The sequence below is a fragment of the Engystomops pustulosus genome, chromosome 3 (assembly GCF_040894005.1).
Source record: "Engystomops pustulosus chromosome 3, aEngPut4.maternal, whole genome shotgun sequence".
NCBI classification, from domain to species: domain Eukaryota; kingdom Metazoa; phylum Chordata; class Amphibia; order Anura; family Leptodactylidae; genus Engystomops; species Engystomops pustulosus.
In genome coordinates, this window is record NC_092413.1 from 96,912,502 (window position 1) to 96,933,765 (window position 21,264).

At 42.0% G+C, this 21,264-nt stretch overlaps 1 protein-coding gene across 3 annotated transcripts in view; it reads right to left on the reverse strand.

Moving 5' to 3' along the window:
* TMEM200A (transmembrane protein 200A) overlaps nucleotides 1–20,341 on the reverse strand; it is a 75,923-nt gene extending 55,582 nt beyond the window's left edge. For all 3 annotated transcript variants that reach the window (XM_072141551.1, XM_072141552.1, XM_072141553.1), the window contains exons 1-2: nucleotides 20,099–20,341; nucleotides 19,211–19,562 (exon numbers count right to left, since the gene is read on the reverse strand). The gene's annotated coding sequence lies outside the window, so the exon portion shown is untranslated. The remainder of the gene's footprint in view (nucleotides 1–19,210; nucleotides 19,563–20,098) is intronic.
* Nucleotides 20,342–21,264: the final 923 nt, after the last annotated feature.

The window sequence follows — 21,264 nt, forward strand, 5'->3', positions numbered from 1 at the left end:
GTGTGCAAACAGGTTAACTCACATTGGCTTAGGAGCCCAATGGGTACACATCTTGAACGTTACAAACGTTACAGAGGTAGATAGGCTACTCAGGGTAGCAAGATAGCAAATGTCTCTTTTCCTGCAAAGAAAAGGCATGGAAGTGCAAACATAATGTCCGTACCTAAAAAGGAAGGCATTAAGTGCAAAATAATAATAAATTACATGGCAACTTTTCCTGGTAGTATCTGGCGAAAGTCTCTCAGAAGGTCTTTATTAACAAAGTTCATCTTCTGGGTACAGCCCTTGATGTGGGGAAAAGTGCAATAAAGAAACAAAGGGTCTCCTCTTTGTGTAGAGGGACAGAGTCCTTTGGTAAATTCTCTGCTGTGGCAGAGGAAGGGGTGCTATCATAGCACAGGACAATAATCAGTTCAAGGTATGTCTCTTGACTGAGATAAATAGGGATGAGAGTCTCAGGAAAGTCTCTGGCTCTTTAGGGAAAATGGAGATAAATACACATATATACACATGGTACAGTACCTGAAGTGGGCTACAGCCCTTCAGGGGTTACTCTGTATCGCTGGGTTCAGCAGAGACAGGATCCAGCTCCAGCAGGGAATCCTGTGCATCCTCAGCGGGAGTAGGTGCCGGCTGGGGACACCCGGTGGCAGTAGCAGGTACTGCAGGTGCAGCAACATCCTCCGGACCTTCAGGGGGAGGAGCACTGTCGCCCGGGGTGTCGGCTGTTCCAGCCGGGGGCTCAACTGAGCCAGGGACCACGGAGGGGTCCAGAAAGAAATAAACAGGGACCTGCGGCAGCGCCGCAGCTCCTTCCAGCTTCGGTTCTTCTGGGGCCGGGTCATCACCCCATTGGTAACCGGCAAGGGGAGATGTGGGCCTAGACGGAACCTCCGGACAAGGCTCGCTAGCCAGGATGTCTTCTCCCACAGAAGAGCCGCGGGATCGGGCAATACTCCCGGCAGGGGAGACGGTGGGGGTGGCGCCCTGATTCATGCCCGGCCCATGGATGGCAATAGGACCAGTACTCACGATCACCGTGGATGGAGCATTCACGTGGGTCACCGCTCGGGGACTTGCAGCCGAGGAGGAGGAAGTGTTCGGGGATTCCGGCCACTCGTCGTCCTCATACAGCTCGTCGTACGATGGATAGCGGTCCTCATCGGAGTCGGGGATCCGGATTACGCCAGCCGCCCATGGTCCTCGAGGTCCTTCCTGCAGGGAGAACTCGATGCACTCTCCTGGCTTCAGGTTGTGCAGTCCCTCAGGCAGATCAGGCCTCTTGACAGACCGGCGGGGAATAAATACCTCCCGTCCGGTGTAGTCCTGGGTGGCGAAGCCATGGCCACGCTGCTTATCGAAGAACCGGACCATGCCGGTGGTGCGGTTCTTTTCCTCCCAAGCTCCAGCTGTAGACCGGCCGGCCATATACCGTTGGGCCTCCTTCTCTCGGCGTCGCTGTTCCGAGACAGCGTCTCGGAGTCGCCGGCGGATGGCCTCACCTCGGCCTTGAGGCTGCGGAGGCGCCGGTGCTGGGGCTCGTGGCTCCGGTGCAGGCTCGGATCTCCTTGGGCGACAGGTAGGTGCCGGAGGATCAGGAACCGCCGGAGGATCAGGAACCGTCACAGCGGGGCTGGCAGGCCGCACAGCGGGAACGGTAGGCCTCGGAGCAGGTGGAGTGGCAGCAATATGCCCAGGCGTTGGCCCAACAGGAGTCGGGGCCTCCCCTCGTGGCGCCCCCACGTGGGTCCGCGGTAACAGCATGGTAGCCGGGAGAGGCACGAGGAACCGCCCGGGTGGTACCTGGTGCTGCGTCACCGTTTGAAAATACGTCCCGGTGACGAAGGCCCGGGTCAGTCCTCGGTGCAGCCGGTGTCCAGCGGAGGGTCTCCGGACCGGCTGGGCAGAGACCACGACCATAGTCTCCAGTACTTCGAAGAACTCCGGCTGCTCCACAGGGGGGAATGGCGGAGGACCCCACATGGTGCTGACCTCACTCTCCAAGATCAGCACGAGTTCTGGCGCTTCTCTGAGGCGGGGCAGGAAGTCCGCCTCGAGCCAGTGGGAGGAGTCCAAGTCCTTCCCGCCAAGAGCTGTGGCGGGCTCTAATTTTTCCTGCGCCACAGGAGGCGGGGTTCGCGCCATTCGCGCGTGGGCGGAGTTTGGTGAGTCATCTGGGTTTCCCGCCAGTGAAGGTTTTGGCGGGCTTGAATTATTTGTTGCGCCACAGTTTCTGAGGTAAAAATCTTCAGGCGCGGCAGCGCCGGATGTAGCAGAGATGGTACAGTTCTTGCAGGGATTAACCTCTTGAGTGCTGGAGCAGCGCTCGACAGCACGTGGCAGCATTAACACAGTTCAATCCAGAAACACACAATCACTTGGGCCTAAACCCGGATGGCAGCAGGGTTAGGAAACACAGTCTTTTCAATAAAGGAAAGTCTTTAATGCCGTAATAAGGCACAGAAGTATCAATCCTGTTTGTGACGCCACTTGCAACATCCCCCACCGGGGCCTAGCCCTTGAGGTGAGGCCTGGAGACAGCCGGGGCCCGCAGTACCTGAGTGGCTGGCGGTTGCGGCCTAAGCACGCTATGGTCACGGTGCTTGGTACGGGGGAACCGGAGGGCTGTCCTACAGCCTGGCAGGTCTCCAGCAGGGTGGTGTTGACAAGAAATGATGAGGGAGAGGCTGCTATAGCGGATCTCCCTGGGGCAACCCCTTAATGTCCCGAGTGTGAGTCTCTGGGTGATGGACAGGGTGCCGGTGATGTAGGCAGCCGTATTAGCAGGGACCAGACGGAGACAGAAGTTGAAGAAAACAACTTACAGTTCTTTATTTGAACCATCAGGAACCGCAGCAACGTGCCTTTAACAGGTAGATGGAGTGCTGAGATGCTTTTGGAGGGAGCCTCAGGAGATAGTTCACCAGCCTGGATGTAGAGGGCAGGCTGGGAGGCAGCTGTGTCCTGGTAGGAAGCTTCAGCTTGTCCTGTAGGGCTTCAGGTATCACCTTTAAAGGTAAGATGATACCCCTTTCCTCACTATACTAACTCTAGTCTTATACTCCACTCTTCAGAGGCAGGGGCTAGGCTCTTCCTGCTCTGGTATGGGCTAGACAGAGATTGCTCACTCACTCACTGATCTCTAGGATTCTCCTACACTGGAATCTCTCCGAGTGTTCTCTCAGATCTGAGACTTCTCTCAGAGTCTTTTAGAACATTCCTGGCCAGGGGATTTGTAACTTCCCTTTGGTCAGGTGGTGGCTGCTCCTCCAATCACATCTCAGCTTACAGAGCACAGGATGTAACACAGATCATTGGACAATAGCATCTTGCATCATACAAAATACTTAACTTCTGCCTTGCCACGCAGGATTCACCACTGCAATATCCCCTATGTCCTATAAGGACCATGTAGTGTGATGTGATTACATGCAGGTGGGACGTATTCGCAAACACTCCCTCGCCATTGCATCGGCGAGGGTGTTGCACTAGTAAATACCATAAATGTATAATTATAAGGGTACAATCTCTGGAATACCCTCTAATTCAGAAAATTAAGGTTTGTGCAGGTAGATGGGAGTATTGTTGAAGTAAACAGGACTATGTTGTGGTTCACATTATGCATATAGCCATTTCAGTACCTCCCCGTTTAAGGCTGCAGTCAATTTGGCATGTCTACCACTTTTCTATATTCAGGAAAAATAAAAATATGTCAAACACTAAACACAGCAGATTAAGAAATATTAAATTTTTCCATTAATATTTTCTGTAACAGCATAGGTTATGTTATATACAATTGTTATATGAAATGCCTGGACGCTCCTGACATGTTATTTTCTATGTTTTTGGAGCAGTGCCGTAGATGTTCCGCAAACCGTGTCTTTAATTTTCTTGTGGTACATCCTACATAGGACATGTTGCAAGCTTCACATTTTATTACATAAACTATATGTTTTTATCAAATGTGATCTGACATCGCCAGTGCTAATCTTGTGCCCATTCTACAATGGTATATTGTAGAACCACATGTGGAAGAATTATTCTTGAGCACTAATGTAAGGAATTCTAATAGTAGTTCCCTAAAGTTATCCAGTACAGTTCTTTCTATAGGAACTCGTTAATGCATTCTATACCCTTTTCGTGTTGTATATTTGACTATAGCACGTTTACATTTAGTGCTAAGAGGGAATAAGATGTAGGTAAGTCTATATTCTTCAGTTCGTTAATTAACTGGTCAGAGTCCTTGAGGTGACTAGGGAACTTGATAACATAAGGTTGCGGGTATAGTTCTAGGTTGCGCCATAGCAAGTCCTGATATCCATCGAGAGAGAAGTGTTCTCCGCTACACTGGATATATCTTACCGGGGAGACCGCCACTAGCAAGGACAAGGCAGCACCTGATACGCGAACAGTTAGTGTTGTGCCTGCCCGCACAACCACCGAAGGTGAGCAGAACACCCACCTATTTTGAAAATACTGGAAAACCACATTTCTTTGCACCAGGAAGCGCCTGTATAACTTTTTCTACCCTACCCTTTAAGAAAGTGATTGGGTAGAGTTTGTACTATAGTTGCTATATAAGGAGTCTCCACAACTCTCGGACAGGATTAAGCATTGAAATTAAATTATTAGGAATGCTGCTAATCCTATGAATCTGAAATTAAATGTAATTTTAATAGACAAAATGAATGAAAATATAATATACAGTAAAAAAAACATAGAATAAACTGATGAAAGTGAAGTTGTAGAGATTTCCAGATGAGCTTTATGCAGCCACCTGCTGAAGCGAGAGTCTCCTGATTGCAATTACTGCATGATTACATAATAAATTGAGGAAGAGACACATAGAAAAATACATTTTAACCCCTTAAGGACACAGCTATATTTCACCTTTAGGACACAGCCCGATTTTTCAAATCTGCCTGTGTCACAATACGTGGTTATAACAGATGTGGCTGTTTGTGTGGTTATTTCAAGTTTTATTGTGTTTGGGAGTTTTACAATATATGGAGCATTTAGGGGACTTTTATTTTGTATTAATTTTTTTTTATAATTATTCTTTTTTTTTACACTTTTTTTTGCCTCCCTTGGGGACTTGAACAAATGATCATCTGATTAATACACTGCCATATGGCAGTGTATTATACCAGTCAGGCTGACATCTGTGGGTTGCCGGACGAAGAGGTGGGTGACACCTTTAGGTGCTGCGGTCATGTTGACTGTTGCCCTTTAAAGGGTTAAACAGCCCGGATCATGGCTATCGCGATCTTGGCTCCTGGTCGTGCAGAGGCTCGGCTGTCACATAGTTCTACACGGATTGCACAGGCTATGCTTGTGCGATCCACATGAAGCTGGGGAACGTCATGACCGAAACAGAAGCTCACCATGACATTCCCTAATGTCATGGTGGCTTAAGGGGTTAAAGAACATTTATTTTTTTAAAGAGCCATTTCAACTACAGTATACTCTGTTTTTATAAAGTTTTATTACAATGCTTCTACCGTACCATCCTGTATATACAAAAATATTTGTATTTTAAATGTTTGCTCAAATATTTGTATTTCTGAAATGTATACATAGACAAAACCATGATTTGGGCTGCATTAAAAAATGAAGAAAGCAGACAACCTACAGATACACACATTTATGTATAAGTAAAACAATAAAAGCCTCTAGTGTTAATCTTTAATAATAGTCTGTGAAGTACTGCTTAGACAAAAATCCTGGGCTTTAATATGTTTCTGTGGCTTCTGAATCTGTTAATAACATGCTGACCTCTGTGTCAGTACAAGTTATCTGGTCCTTGAGAGTTGTCTTGTTATTTACCGGTATATTCCAGAGTTTTTCTTTACACATGTATAAATATTTAGGTGCAGTAATAACACAGTCTGGTTGTCACCTTCCTATTTTTACAAATATAAACCTGTATTTTGCAGCCTCATTATCTACTATGCTCAAAAAGTTTCCATCTGGTGATACACAATGTTGAGTTCATATGATCTTATTTTAGCGTGGGCTGAGTTTACAATCCTAATAAAATGTAAACATTTGATTTTTTATGTCATAGTTGTTAGTCCAAAAAATAGAAGATTAGTTACAGCATTTTCCTGCAAAAAATGGCACAGCTTCGGTCTGCTATTTTATTGTGCCGGAACTGCTTCTGCAGTATTCTGGGTTTTAGCCACACACAGGGCTGATTGGCTTGGCTTTAGTTTTTCTTTTTTTCCCGAGCACTTACTCGGAGTAGGGATTGACCCCAAGTGGTCCTCTGTGGATAGCACAGCCTGGGCACTCAGGTAGCACCTGGGGTTGTGGGTGGGCTTATACCCTACACCCCTTTCTGTATCTAAACAGAAAATACAGACATTAAAAGCTAATGCCTCTAGGTCTTCTTGAGTTTGGTATGGATTCCATTCCAGATCTTGTGACTCGTATAGGGGGCCGAGAGGGCTTGGTATCTGTTTTAGTTAACTATGTCAATGTTTTCTCTCAACATCAGGCCAAAACTTATGTAGCATTTCTTGCTGTGCAGCTGCCAAAGGTAAAGGTAACTGATCCCAGTTACGTGTCATGGCTGCACTTGTGTCAACAAGACAGAAAAAATGTGCACCAAAAGAGCAGTGTTAGTGCTTAGTCTTGAGACACATTTAATACAGCCACTTGACAAAATTGTGCAAATAAAGGAGCCAAAAAAAAACAGAGGAGCCTCAGGTGATATCTTCCAGTACAAAAGTAACAACCAGAACCCCTGCTCTTCTGATTTTCACTTGGGTCTCTAGTCAAATGTTTTATCCAGGATATACCTCTTGGCAAATTAAGATGTCATGGAGCTGCCAGTAGCCAAAAACAATACTCATAATAGTATAAATGGTGCTAAATAAATTTTTAGCAAAGGTATGGAGATAACGTAAAAGAAAACTATACTACGTTGTGTCTAGATCCTTAGTGTTCATTTTTTTAACGTTGTAATATAGCTCCATTTGACAGAAGTGTGCCGCACGCTGTATGTTACAGGTGTACCTAAAAAAAGATGGTACACACTTTCAGTAGCGCAGGGTGCGTCTGATAATTGAAGATTCAATTATTAATTGAAGTATTTAATTATCTGTGAGGGTCCCAACGTTTTTGGGATTTGCACCACTGGGTGCTGCTGTGAGTGTTATCTTCATTCTGGGCTGTGGGAGAAGCAGAGAGGAGCTTGTAGCAGGATCACATGTAAGTGCCTGAATCTAACATTGCGCCTAAACTGCGCCAGAATTTTGCCTAAACTGTGTTAAAGTAAAGTGATTAATAAGAAGCAGAAAATATACTTATCACAGATGGTTGTAGCTTGTGATAATTCTGGCAAAACAGTGCGCCAGAATTTAGGCGCAACTACTACACTTAGGCGCACAAAAGTGATAAATGTGGCCCTATATATAATATTTTTTGTAAATGTATGAAAACATTATAAAGCCTATACAAATGTGTTATCCCCGTGATTTTTTCCTGCTTCCCAGTACACAGCATGGAATATTTAATACCATCACTATGAAGTGTAATTTGTTACGCAGAAATCAAGCCATCACACAGCTCTTTACTTGTAAAAATAAAAAAGTTATACATTTTTGAAGGTGGGAAGTGAAAAATGGAAATATAAAAACATAAAGGGGTCAGGTCGTTAAGGGGTAAATGAATCTTACTGGTAGCCTAAGTGGTCACATAATATTACTGGGGTGGCCTAAATGGTCCTATGTTGCAGCATGCACTGTTTGTGTAAAATGAATTTTATCACAAATATGCTGCCCTCTCTAGGTATGACTGTGATTTGGCTGGTTGTTGATCTTTATTGCAAGATGAGTCACTTCTTTCTGCTGGAGAAACTGCCTAACATTATGGAAATTGCCACTTTGTTCATTGGCAATATCTTGAAACTACATGTTGTACCTGAATCTGGTAGTTTTGATTATGGGTAAGAATCGTACCTGTAAGTTTCTGGAGTGAGCTCTGTAAGAAGTTGGGGATACAATTGTCTGAATGGGGGAAACAGTTAGCTGTTGCAGAGTTTGTGCATTAGTATCACATTTTTCCATTAAGTTTTCTTTAGTTATGGTATTCATAACACCTACACAACAACTCTATATATATTACACAGTAATATTGATTCCTTGAAAACCAAATCACCTAAACAAAAACACAATCTATGACTCATCAATGTAAAAAGAAGCAAAATGCAAATGAAGTTTGCTATGTTTTATTGATGTTTTTTTTTTCGTACAATAAAATGCGATACTTTTTAGATTGATGAGTCATAACTTTGTATGTTCTTGTTTTGTTGTTTAGGTGTTATGGTATTGATCCCTGTTTTTCTTGTGTGCCTTCCGATGTGTCCAATAACCTGCAGGCAGATGCAGTTGTGTCCAACTGATGTTTGGGCACAAGCCTGCAAAACCCTGTTGAAGGCCCAAGGCAGCATTTGCACCGTGGCACTGTCAGAACTCACGGAATTGCTTCTACAGTGTTCTGAGAGTTAGCCACACCCAGGGCTGCTTGGCTGAGACCGTCGATCGACAGCTGTCTTTCAGAGAAATTTCCCTTGGCTGAACCTTCTGTGAAAAGCTGTATAGTGCCATCATGGACCTGTGTGTTAGTATCAGCCGTGGCTTGAGTGATGGATGGCTGAATCAGTTTGCTGCTGGGGGGCTCCATCCAGGAACTCCTTTATTTATCTACCCAGTTCTTGTTACAGATTGATGGTTTTACAATTCTCTTGGCACTTGTTGCCCTCCTTACACAATAGCAGAAATAGCAATAGGAATCTGAATATTGCTATGCTTATTGACCACTCTAATGAATCTGTACCTTGCTACCATCTTGATGTGACTTGGCTATCCTGACCATTCTTTAGTCTGTTTGTTTGTTTGTCCCTCAGTGTTCATTTGTCATCTTTTCTGATCACTTACTCAAGGCAGAGATTGACTCCTAGTTGTCCTCTTTAGCAAGCATAGGCAATACGTTAGGGACCATGATTGTGGTCGAGTTTCGGGTCTGCACCCTTCAGTTCCACTAAAATAGCACAGTCGATTTCAGAAGAAATGCAAATGAGGCCAACATATTATATGTCTTCAAACACACTATATGGACAAAAATAGAATATATGTTTCGTAGACTGATGATTCATGGTTATATATTTCATCACATGAATTAATCAGATTTTTTAAACCATGAAAACACCTCCCACAATTGTTGAAATCTGTAGTATTAATATATCCTGCACAGAAGGATTAACCCAAACCCTGAAAAACTGTTCCCGTTATTATAACAATTTTTAAGCATGCACTATACATTCCAGTAGGCAGTCTTCACGTGGCATGCTCCAACTCCAGAACTGTCCTCTGGACTAGGCTTTCTTTCCTTAGTCCAGAAGACCCTTGGCATTGCTCATGTTAAACTTAGGCTTGTGCGCTACTGTTCAATCGTGAAAACTAATTTCATAAAGTGCCCAACAGATCTATCTAAATATCTAATACAGAACAGTTTCAGAGGAAATACAAATCAGGCCTACATATAATATGGCTCCAAACACACTATATTGACAAAAGTAGAATAAATATATTTAGTGGAATGATGATTCATGCTTCTATATTTCATCTCATGGGCGAGTCTGGGTTTTGTATATGCCAGGATAATGTTACCTGCCAGACTGCATTGAGACGTATGCAGAGAGGATAATGTGGCAGTACACTACTTCAAGGGTTGACCTAGAAGTGTTGTATTAGTTTACATGTGAGGGAAATGTATGATCTTGGAGGACCTAACTATAATGGGAGACCAAGTGACAGACCCTCCAGTCTAACATTAGTCTATCCTCACAGATGCTCTGTGAGACACACTCCAAAATCCTGTAGAAAGTCTTCCCTGAACAGTGGAATCTCTTCTACCTAAGCTATAAAAATAAAAACAAGGTAGATTTTTGAATTGGCATGACTGAAATGGAGATCAGTCCAGAAATGGAACTGTAATGTGGAGAAAATAATAGTGTTTGGAGGGCAATGAAATACTATGAGAACTGAATAACACAGTCTGCCACATGTAGATGTTTTTATGTTTGAGGTTTTTAGTTGATCGGTTCCTAGGAATGTATTTCACTCTCACAAAAAGGGTAACCTAGGTTGATCATGAAAATATTCTAGAGGAGAAGATGTCACTGTTATACAATTTGAATTGTACCATAAAATGCTTCTAAAGTAGATTTTATCATTTCTGTTTAATACATATTTTTAACATTCAGTTAAAAATTCCCAGTTTACAATTGTCAAAGTTTTGCAAGCAAGGATATGGAAAATGTGAGCTTAACACCTATACATCTGCATGACCTTTAGTATTACAGATTTCAAATTATTTGAAAAAACATTGCAAAGAAATGACATGCACAGGGACAAAAAGCCCTAAAGGTCAACTTTAGACTAAACTTCAAAACAATGAAGAGTGGCTCCTATTCTGGTATACTATATAATTCTTAAAAACATCCTAAACATAAAAACATCGAGGGACATTTATTATTTTTGGTGCAGGGTGGCGCAAGAACCATTCTATATTTTTCAGTGGGATGTAAGTTTGTGACGCAAGGAATTAATGAATTGGCCCATGAACTGAAAGGTTTAGAACTCCCTAGACCAGCTTTTAGCTGGACTATTTTTGCGCCACACAAAAAGCACCAAAAAACATTTAGGAGAAATAGAAGTGCCGGAAAACTGGTGGACAAAATTATGGCGTCGACACTTCATAAATACTGGTGCAAAAGGCGCAGAGAGGGGAAAGAAACATTTGAAAGGCTAGATTAAATTCCCCCCGTTATTTAAAAAATAGAAGCAGGTGAAAATCTACAATGGTATATGTGAGCCCATTAGACATTATTTTTGTATAACATGCTTGAGTACTTCACACAAAACCCATGTCACAGCACTTACAAATGAGACAAAAAAGCAGGACAGCATTTATGAAATTACTGTAATAGGTGTTATTAACAGTACCATATTAAAAATCACTCCTGAGCACAACATATCCTATTGTGAGAACAGAATGTTAAATTAATACAAAATCTGCCTTCAACCTTGTTTTATGCCCTTATTCAGAGTGCAGGAATATGTCTGGCGGACAAGTGTAGAAGACTACGAAAATATGTGTATAGAGATATTTCCCACTAGAAGTAAAGCTCCATGAAAGAATACCTATGTAATGTGCCATATAGAATCTGTAAAAAAACAGAAAACAAAAAGGGGGGATGATTTATCATGTGCCAGCATGTGATGTAAACCCCACCCCTCCCGACATGCAAGATATATCTAGAGGCTCCTGATATACCTGGCATGGGGCAAGGCAATTATACTCCAGGTCCTACTGAGTTGTTAGTTAGTTAGTATTTTTAAATAGAGGAAGTTAGTTTTGTTGCTAGTATAAACTTGTTTGTGTGGGTTTCCTCCAGGTCTTCCGATTTCCTCCCACGCTCCAAAATACTGGTAGGTTGAATAGATTGTGAGCTCAATTGGGGACAAGGACTGATTTGGCAAACTCTGTGCCGCACTGCATAATCTGTGCGCGCTATATAAGTAAAGGAATTATTATTAATTATTATTAAACTTAGCAACACTTACTAAATAAAAATCACAAGTATACATTATTACTACTAAGCAGGTGTCAAACAACAAGATTCTAAAGACTACATGGAAATGGACTTTTTGTGCCTTTTTTTCACCTAAACAATCTTCCTTCAATGTTTGCCATTGTTGAGTTATCTGCATTGATTCCTTAGTTGTCACCTGATGTGAAAGTTGCAACTTTAAAAAAAAAAAAAAAAAAGTATCAAATTCACAAAAGACCTAAACTCCTCAAATGCCATATGTATTAAATGAAACCTACTATGAGAAATCTGCCTGTTAAGGTAAATCTGATGGTAGGTTCCGAGTAACTTTGTAAACTGTAATCTATCTATTTTTTCAGATCTCTTTTTGCGACATTTGTTACAAATGTTTTCAAAATGTCACACAAGTGTGTCAAGTCACTTCTTTCCATTTTCTAAGTTTTCCTTAAGTATGGTTTTGTCTGTAGTTTTTGCGCCAAAAAATGTTTGAAATGATAAATGTCATTTACGACCTTTAGAACATCTGGAATAGAAGATAAATGTGTCTTACTGAAGATAAAGAAATGTCCAGCAGAAATTGCAGTGCGCCAAAAAAAGTCTCAAAAAAGACAGAAAAAAAAAAAGGAAAAATAAAGATAAATGACCCCCTTTACTACTTGGTTATACAGTACCTCTTCGGGCTGTGGGAGCAAAGGCAGTTAAAGACAGATTACGATTTAGAAGGTTACTAGGAACTTACCAACAGATCTACCTTAATAGGTATACTTTTTCAGGAAATAAAACATTAAGATGTTTCTGCCCAGCAGAAAAGCCAAACAAAAAAGACATGCTTACCAAGCCAGATACTTGTCCAAATGACTTATAACAGCGATGGCAAACCTTTTAGAGACTGAGTGCCCAAACTACAAAAAAGACCCACTAATTTATCGCAAAGTGCCAACACAGAAATTTAATTAGTGATTTATACTCCCTTCTCTGTCACAGCTTTCATTGATACCAGCACCTGAGGACACCAATAAAGCAGAAAATAGTCCCAGGTAGAGCTGTCACTTTAAAATACCTCTGTGCACAGCAAGTCCTGAGCTGTCTGGGACTGCAGGAAGATACCTGGAGTCATCTCTGGTGATGGCCTGAGTGCCCACAGAAAGGGCTCTGAGTGCCACCTCTGGCACCAGTGCCATAGGTTAGCCATCAGTGACTTATAAAGTCCAGGAAGAAAAAAAGGTCAGCTTTTTTTTTCATAAACAGCATTCATTTTGTCACAGGTCTGTGCTATGCTCAAGTGAACACAGCTATACTGCAAAGTGGACAACACCTAGGGTAAAGTAGCACTAATAGAGAAAAAAATTGTTCTATTCCTGAACAAATCTACACTAAAGCATTACTCATAGTGAGAAGAATTTTACAGTGAATAAATCATTTCTGTAACTGTTTCAAACCATTATCACACTTTCACAAAATCAAAAGTATTTTAGATTCAGAAGAAATAATTTTTGACAAAAAAAAAAAAAAGAAAAATCCCTGTCAGAGAAAAAGATCAATTCTCTGGCTGGCTTATCAAGAAGTGTTTTGGTTTCAGTACTTATGAATCTATACTTGCATGAATAAGAGATAAGAAGTGTTGATCCAAAAACCACTTGATAATCTGGGCCCAAGGCTCGAAAGGGAATGTAGAACATGAATACAGATAACAAGCACTTATGCTCTAGAGTCCTAGTAAATGCTGAGTATTACAGTGAATAGATAGGATGCTCATCTATACCGTGCTGCTTTTCCTTAGGTGCAGGTTGCATTAAATCTCTTCTATTCAATCACAGATTTTCTAGTTAACATGACTGTTCTACTCAAACCTTCACCACAAAATTAAATTGATCTGGTGACAAAAATAGCACAGACCTACTTTCTGAACCATCAAGTGTCACCTAGATACTGCTGCTATGTGCCATGCAATACACTGTCTCCCAAATTACACAGCAATCACGTAATTTGTCATTTCAATAAATGAATGACAATTAGAATATACAGCTGTATGAAGTAAAAACGCTATAGACAGCTGTGCCGAAATCTCTGTCTTCAGATGTATAATAGATTACAATGCGGAGCAGCATTTTTTATGTACATGCATAATTAATGATCGAAGAAAACTCTGGATATGTATGAGAGAAACAGTTCAGAAAAAGTTTTTGCCTCATAATACAAATGATAAAACCTACACATTTTTCAGACTAAGTCCTGCATTAAAATTAGATACTACTCTAATCTAAAACAAACTATATTTGACACTGTATAACCCATTCCTGATTGCCAATGTCTGTGACTTTAGTCATGAAAGGGGGACATTTCACAGCTCTGCTGTGGTCATTTGTAGAGATGGGCAAATTTGTCAATAATTGGATTCACCGAGTTTGCCAAATTTTACGACAAAATTTGATTCGACCCAAATCGAATAATGGCGAATCATGTTAAAAAAATTTCCTGGCTGCAGAGAGCCTGTAGGGTGTTGTAGAATGTTGTGCCATGCTCTAATATGCATAGGGAGCGTGGTTTGGTCTTCAAACAATGTTGAGTTTTAGTATGACACGCACATGACAGCCGCTACTCTTAGAATCACTTCACTCTTCAATTCCATGGGCACTTACAGGGGCCAACTTGACCAAATAAGTGAAGCGGGAATGCAGCCTGACAAGGCAACGTCTGTGCCAGCTCGAAAGGACTGAGCTAAGGGCCAAGTTCCCATTATAACATCAAAGAGTTACACTGACATCAGATGATTCCATAGATTACGACAGAACCTGTTCTGTTGAACGTTGATACATGTAGAAACCCCCCAAAAGAGTGGAGAGGGTGTCAGCAGTAATTTTGCATTGACGTCACTGATCATTTTGCCCTTCTTTTCATCTGTCAGTGTCCGCTTTCAGTCGGTCAATAATCCATCATCAGTATTGCTAAAGCCAAAAACAAACAGGAGTTGATCCAAAACAGCCATTGGATTGCGATGCTGCATGTGTTGATGCAAAGCCGTAGTGCCAACATTAGCTCCCTGGCCACGCTTCACTTTCGGCCCGCAAATTCTACATATAAACACACTCGGCTACTCTGGTGTCTTTACAAAAAACTGACACACTGCTGGGTTGGTGATTTTTACCACCAACATTCTGCACTGAGTGACTACTAACACCACTGCCTCGGTGAGCCCCTGTGCCACTGCTTACTTGGACCTGCGAAGCGGGTTTTGCACCCCACGGCCATGACGCTCCCGTCCTTGCACTGCTGCCACCCTGCTGACTTGCTGCCTGCATCGCTGACTGACATGCAAGCAGACACCCTCTTCTCCCGACAATAATGATGAAGCCCTCGCTTCACCTGGCTCCCAAGTGCAATCAGCTACATCATCATCGATTTGTGTTTCCCTATCACTGCTGTTCTCCTCAATGGTCTCTGTATGCACGGCCCGACTACTTGCAAGTGCAACATAACCTCCTGTGCCATTCTCCACATCTCTACTTTCCCACCTACTTCACGAAGCATCGGATGTCTGCCCCACCCCACCTGCTGACTGTCTTCAAAGAGTTCTTCCTGGCTGTATAGTGGCACTGAGCTCAGACCAAGTATTAGATCTCTGGCTGAAGGAAATGAACCGCATAGAGGCTGGTTGAGGACAGGTGAGGACCGCTTACCTGCTCCTGGGCCATGCCAACTAAGTGTTGTATCCGATGCACCCATGGACTGGCTGGGGTTGTCAGATGTCATTTGGGAGGAAGTGGATGACCTAGTCAACCAATCAAGAACCTTTGGGTTGTTCATCAACACACCGCCGCTAGATGACACCAGCAGTTCTGGCCTCACAGAGTCACCCCTGCTGCTATGTCCCCTTACTGTGCTGCGACCTGTGCCTATCCCAGAGACGCCTCCGCCACCGCAGAGCTCACGGATCTCACCCCGCTACGGGGACCGGCTGTCAGACATCCCGAGTTTAGAACGCCGGGCCACTTCCAGGTACGTGTTTGGGCGCGGGGGATCGCGCGGCAGTGCGACGCCGGCTACGTCATGCCGCTACGTCCTGCCGCTCTGTCCTCCTCCTCTGCCACCTCTCTGTCTGACATATTAGTTAATCAACTATGTGGATTTGGCGCGGATTTCTTGATATCAACTTTAGCAACAAAAACGAATTGAAATTTGGGGAATACAGAACCCCAAAAACTGACCCCTTGACTTTGAGCAAAAATCACTCCATCAACTATGTGGATTTGACACAGATTTCTTGATATCTACTTTGGCAACAAAAGGAATTGAAAGGGACACCATGGATTTTGAGCAAAAATCACCTCATCAGCTACTGAGTAGCTGATGACAGCACATGCAGTGTGAAAGACAGCTGAGACAGCACATGCAGTGTGAAATGATGGGATTGAAAATGGCCATCTGTTTTTATAGTGACATCACATAAGCCTGACGGACGCAGATTACATGTCTGCACATGTGATCGAGGGTGTTCCTTTCTTCTTCCCAGAGTTCACTGCCCCATGTAACACTTTGTGCTCTCAGCCATTTTGCTAATAAAGGGGAAAAATGTTAGTTCCCATGAATCACCATAAACTTCGGATTCGTGCCAAACCGAAGTTTTCCTGAAATTCTAAAAGAATTCCACTTCTTTAGAATCGATTCGCCCATCTCTAATCATTTCATTGAATGGGCTTGTGCTGTGGCCATTTCATTAAAGGGGAGTTATGCCGTGGCTATTTCATTAAAGGAGGGCTCTACTGTGGAAATTTCATTAAAGTGGGCACTTCTGTGGACATGCCATTAAAGGGCGCTCTACTGTGGACATTTCTATAAAGGTGGGTCTGCTGTGGACATTTTATTAAAGGGGTGCTCTGCTGTGGACATTTAATGAAAGGGGGCTCTGCTGTGGAAATTTCTGTAAAGGGGGACTCTGCTGTGGACATGTCTGTAAAGGTGAGTCTGCTGTAGACATTTCATTAAAGGGGTGCTCTGCTCTGGACATTTCATTAAAGGGGAAACAGTATGGACTGCAGTAGTGTTATCGGGTGGAGGAGATTAGGCCTCGGGCAAAAGGTTGGTTAAGATGCTGTAGTGTGGGACACTTAATCCACCACTTGTGTGGGCATACCCAAGAGAGCTCTTACAAACTCCTGACCATATTTCATTCACCTGAATTTCACTTCCACAGGAAATGGCCAACTACTGTTATCTGGCAAAGACATTAACAACAGGTAGGGACCTTGTCAAACTGCTGTGAACACACATTGGTAGTTACTTTGGAGCTTGTGCCCCTTTGATGTGCTTTAAAGGACTTCATAACAAATAGGAAATATTAAACTACCTATCTTCTTATAGTGGCCAAACATTGATTCCAATAAATTGGAAACCATCATCCAGTTAAATAAGAAAGTAAGGGAGAGTAAATTTGTAAAATGGAGAAATTGGCAGGCTGGAAAAACAAGAATAGATCCTCCTACTTGCAGAGATGGACACAATGCTGGAATACACTTAGGAAACTTAGCTATAGATACCAACTAGCCCTGTAAAGATGAATATATAGGTTCCTCAACAAGAGTTGTTCTTTCCTCGGAAAATACCATTGGCAGAGACTTAAAAACCTTACCCCTCAATGTTTTGGCCAGTGCCAACACAATATCATCGACATCTATCCTTTATACCCTGTCTTGTAATACCCAGTAAGTATTGGCTTAATCCCACATCATGTTATTAGACTTCTAGCCCCAAGTCCACTTCTAAAACTCTATGCCACATGTAAACACCCCTCACACAATGTTGTCTCTATTTCCTAGCCTCCAAGTTCCATGTTTTGTAGACTGTTTTACAGTCACCACACAAGTTAGCTAATAGTCTTGAGGACTTGGGGAACTTATTATTTTACAAAAGGCGTTATGTGTGATTAGGTACCTACACTATAAAGACCTATGAGCATCAACTTATGTGAATTTTTTGTCGCTTGTCTTGTATTCCTTTCCATTTGTTTAATAGAGGTTTGATAACAGAAAAAGCTTTTGCTCAGCCCATCATGTTGCTGTTAAGCCCTTCCAACAGGTAAAGGTAAGAACATATGGTCATATTATACTCTATAATATTAGGGAATTGCTCTAGTGTCTTTTCTTACTTAAGGTACAGTACAGTAAACTTTGGGTCTATCCTGGTTTTATTCACATGCACAAATAGTACTCCTGGAATAGAACTTCTAGAATATGTCTGGATGTAATAACTGTGTAATAATACCACAGCTGTGGTATAGCGATCAACAGTTCCCTAATCAAACATACAGTGATCCCCTCGCAGTAGCACTCAAGTCAACAGACTGTCCATGGATTCCTGAGGATAAGCTCAGTCTTTTCTTCTATAAAATGAATGCATTGCTGTAATACCGACCTGGATGTTAAACAGCTATGTAACAGGCATGGATAAAAATAAGCTTGAAATATCCAATGCTATTACTGGTGCTTTTCAACTCTCACCCCTCTCTAAAATAAAATGTAGGACATGCTACTGCCACAGGAAGGGTGATTAACCCTGTACTACTCTTTCGATTAAGTATCTAATAAATCATATACTGACAGCCTGCCAATGTCCTGTCACTAGGAGATAAGTAATAAATGAATAGATTCCACCTTTTGCCACTCACTATCGGTATAACCTCCATGCCCCATATAATGAATTGTTGGCATCTGTGGTCAGAAACCTGTAATGTGCAATTCCCTTAATACACTGCTACACACATCCACAGTGATCTATAAATAGCACATTATTATTTCATACCATTATACCTGGGAGAACCACTAATGGGTTTGAAGGCAGTGAATTACTCATTTATGTCTAGAATAACAGCAGTACAACACTATACTGTACGACTTTTCACATTATGCATGTTAGATTGCTCCGCTTTATTGTAGTAATACTCATCCCCCCACAGAAAGCATTAATTCTAGAAAAAAGACTTTTGGGAAGACAGAGAGACAGAAAGCTCAAGGATCATAGGTAGGTAGATATATTTGTAGATTACAACAGCGGTTCAAAGATTGATGGATAGGAAAATAGATGAATAATATAGATTGATGGTTGGACTGATGCATAGATGCATTAGTTGTATAGATGGATGCATTTATAGACAAACAATAGATAGATAGTTTAGATTTATAGATGCATAGTTAGATTTAAGATAGATAGATAGATAGATAGATAGATAGATAGATAGATAGATAGATAGATGAAACTCAATTAGGAAATACAGTAAGTGACTGTTTCCTTGATTGTAGATGAACATGTCAGGCAGGTACCAAATCCCCAGTGACTGTTTACCTACTAGGAATAGGATGGAAAATAAATTGAACTGAGCTGACCTCATTCTCACGTGTTGAGGGATATAGAAAGCGCAGATGAAGGCAATATCTCTGTACATAGGATCTGTCCATCTCATGAAACTTTTCATAAAAAGAATTGTTTGTACTTATAAGTAACAGAATATTTTTGAGTGGAGCTGGATGCAACAAGCGTAATTAGATAATCACACAATGACACAGCCCCTGCCTTCCCAGAAAGAGGCATTTGTCTCACCTGAATAGTGACAAAGCCCCCTGCCCTCAGCTTGTCCTCCCGGGCTTCATGGAGGTGGGAGGCTGGATGGTGCGCTCCTAGGCTGAGCTCTGACACGTGTTTCCAGCAGGCATAACATCCAGCAAGTTGTTTCCAAAGCTAAGCTTTCCGACGTGGTTTCAGCTGGGATGCATCTTTGTGGAACATTTGTTATCCATGATCCAGCGAACACCTTTCCAAGTGACGGAAACCGAGAATGCAAACCTTGGGTTAACAATCATCCAGATGTCTCTTCTTAGCAAGGGTTAAAAAGAAGAGAACCCTGAAGAAGAGCTGCCATGCATATGATTATCTCCAGAAAAGGACTATGTTCCTTAGGGACAGAAAACAGGAAATTAGATCTAAATAAAGACATTCTGACAAGCCATTCCATTTTCTCCACAATTCTCCAATCTATATAATGTTACTTCTCTAAAAAGAAGAAAAACTGATGCAACTATGTTCTCAGTGACCCCGAAATAACTATGCACCCAGACAGAGTAACAAAACTAACTCTACTATACTACTTTACTACTATATTATGCAGATAAGGGGGTAAACACACTTTTTAAAAACAAAGGTATTTTTTAAGTAACATTACTGTGATCTCTTCCCAAGCTTGTATACATTTCTGTTATGTTGGTGTTGATGTTGGATACATCAAATGTTATAGAGAAATGAGATAAATTAATAGTTTGGACTTGATGGACTGATGTCTTTTTCTAACCGTATTTACTATATTGTATGTGATACTATAATAAAAGCATACAGACACATACTATCCTGTGCAACAAATAGCTAGAAAGAAACAATAAGCTCTCTCTAACTTTACACCAGACTGTACATAGTACAAGGAGTGCTAAAACTCACCTTGGTTGCTGCTGAATAACATGTGCGTCTCCCAGCTGCCCCTTGGTGCTGGTGGAGCAGAGCTGCCCAGCTATGGATGCCCTTGTTGTACTGTATGCAGTTATAATAAGGCAGAGCTTTCTTCACCCTGCTGCTCATCCCTGCTACTGATCATTGCTCTGCTATCACTAGGAAGAGTGAGGGGGTGGAGAGGGACTGATAGGAGGAGCAGCAGTAGAGGAGGGGGGAGCAGGCACCCACATGAAGATAAAACAAAGATGTGCTGCTCTATTTCCTAGAATTTGAATAAAAACAGTATTACACTATGTAAAATATGAGAGAGCTTTAACCACAGGGGTCAATAGTCGGTGTAATGAATAGGGACATTAACCAGATAAAAACTTAGCTTCATTCACATTCCACACTTTTAGCTTTTCTTCCTAATTATTAATCTTCACAAAATGACTATGATACATTTTTTTTGAACATTTTCAGATGTGTTCTGATTTTATTTTTCTACTACCCCCCTGCGGCACTGAATATATCAAGCGCTAATAGTGGTAACATTAAAAGAACAGCAATTTCATTATTTGTAACAGGAGAGAAAATACATACAGCTTTTTAATTAATACTTCATAGTATCTGTTGCCAAGGTAACCATTATAGATGTGAAAATGTGTAATGTGTAGTTGAGTGTGTTTGTCTAATTGTGCTATACACATATCCCAACAATCACATATAGGGGCACATTTACTTACAAATTTGGACAGTTCACTAAAAGTGCATTGTCCGTCTATAATGCTGCGTGCAGAGATTCACTAAGACTGTGCGCCAGAAATCATGAATGTGTCGCTTCCCCGCACCAGTCTGACAGAGTTCATCATCTCTTTGTGGTGCACCTTTAACATAGGACGTGCAGCACATTTTGAAAGTTAAAGACGCCGCTCAATCCGAATAAGTCGGACCGACCAACGACACGCCCCCTATATTTTGTGACACTTGGAAGCCAGCGCAGCTGTACCATAAAAGGATCGCAGGCCTTACAATCTCAGCGCAGACACTTCTTAAATAACTTCTGAAAAACGTGAGCGGTCCGACTAAAGTGCGTTGCAACCCTTAGTAATTATGCCCCATAGGGTACATTTACTAAGGGCTTCGCAAACTGCTTGCACATGTATTTAAATGTG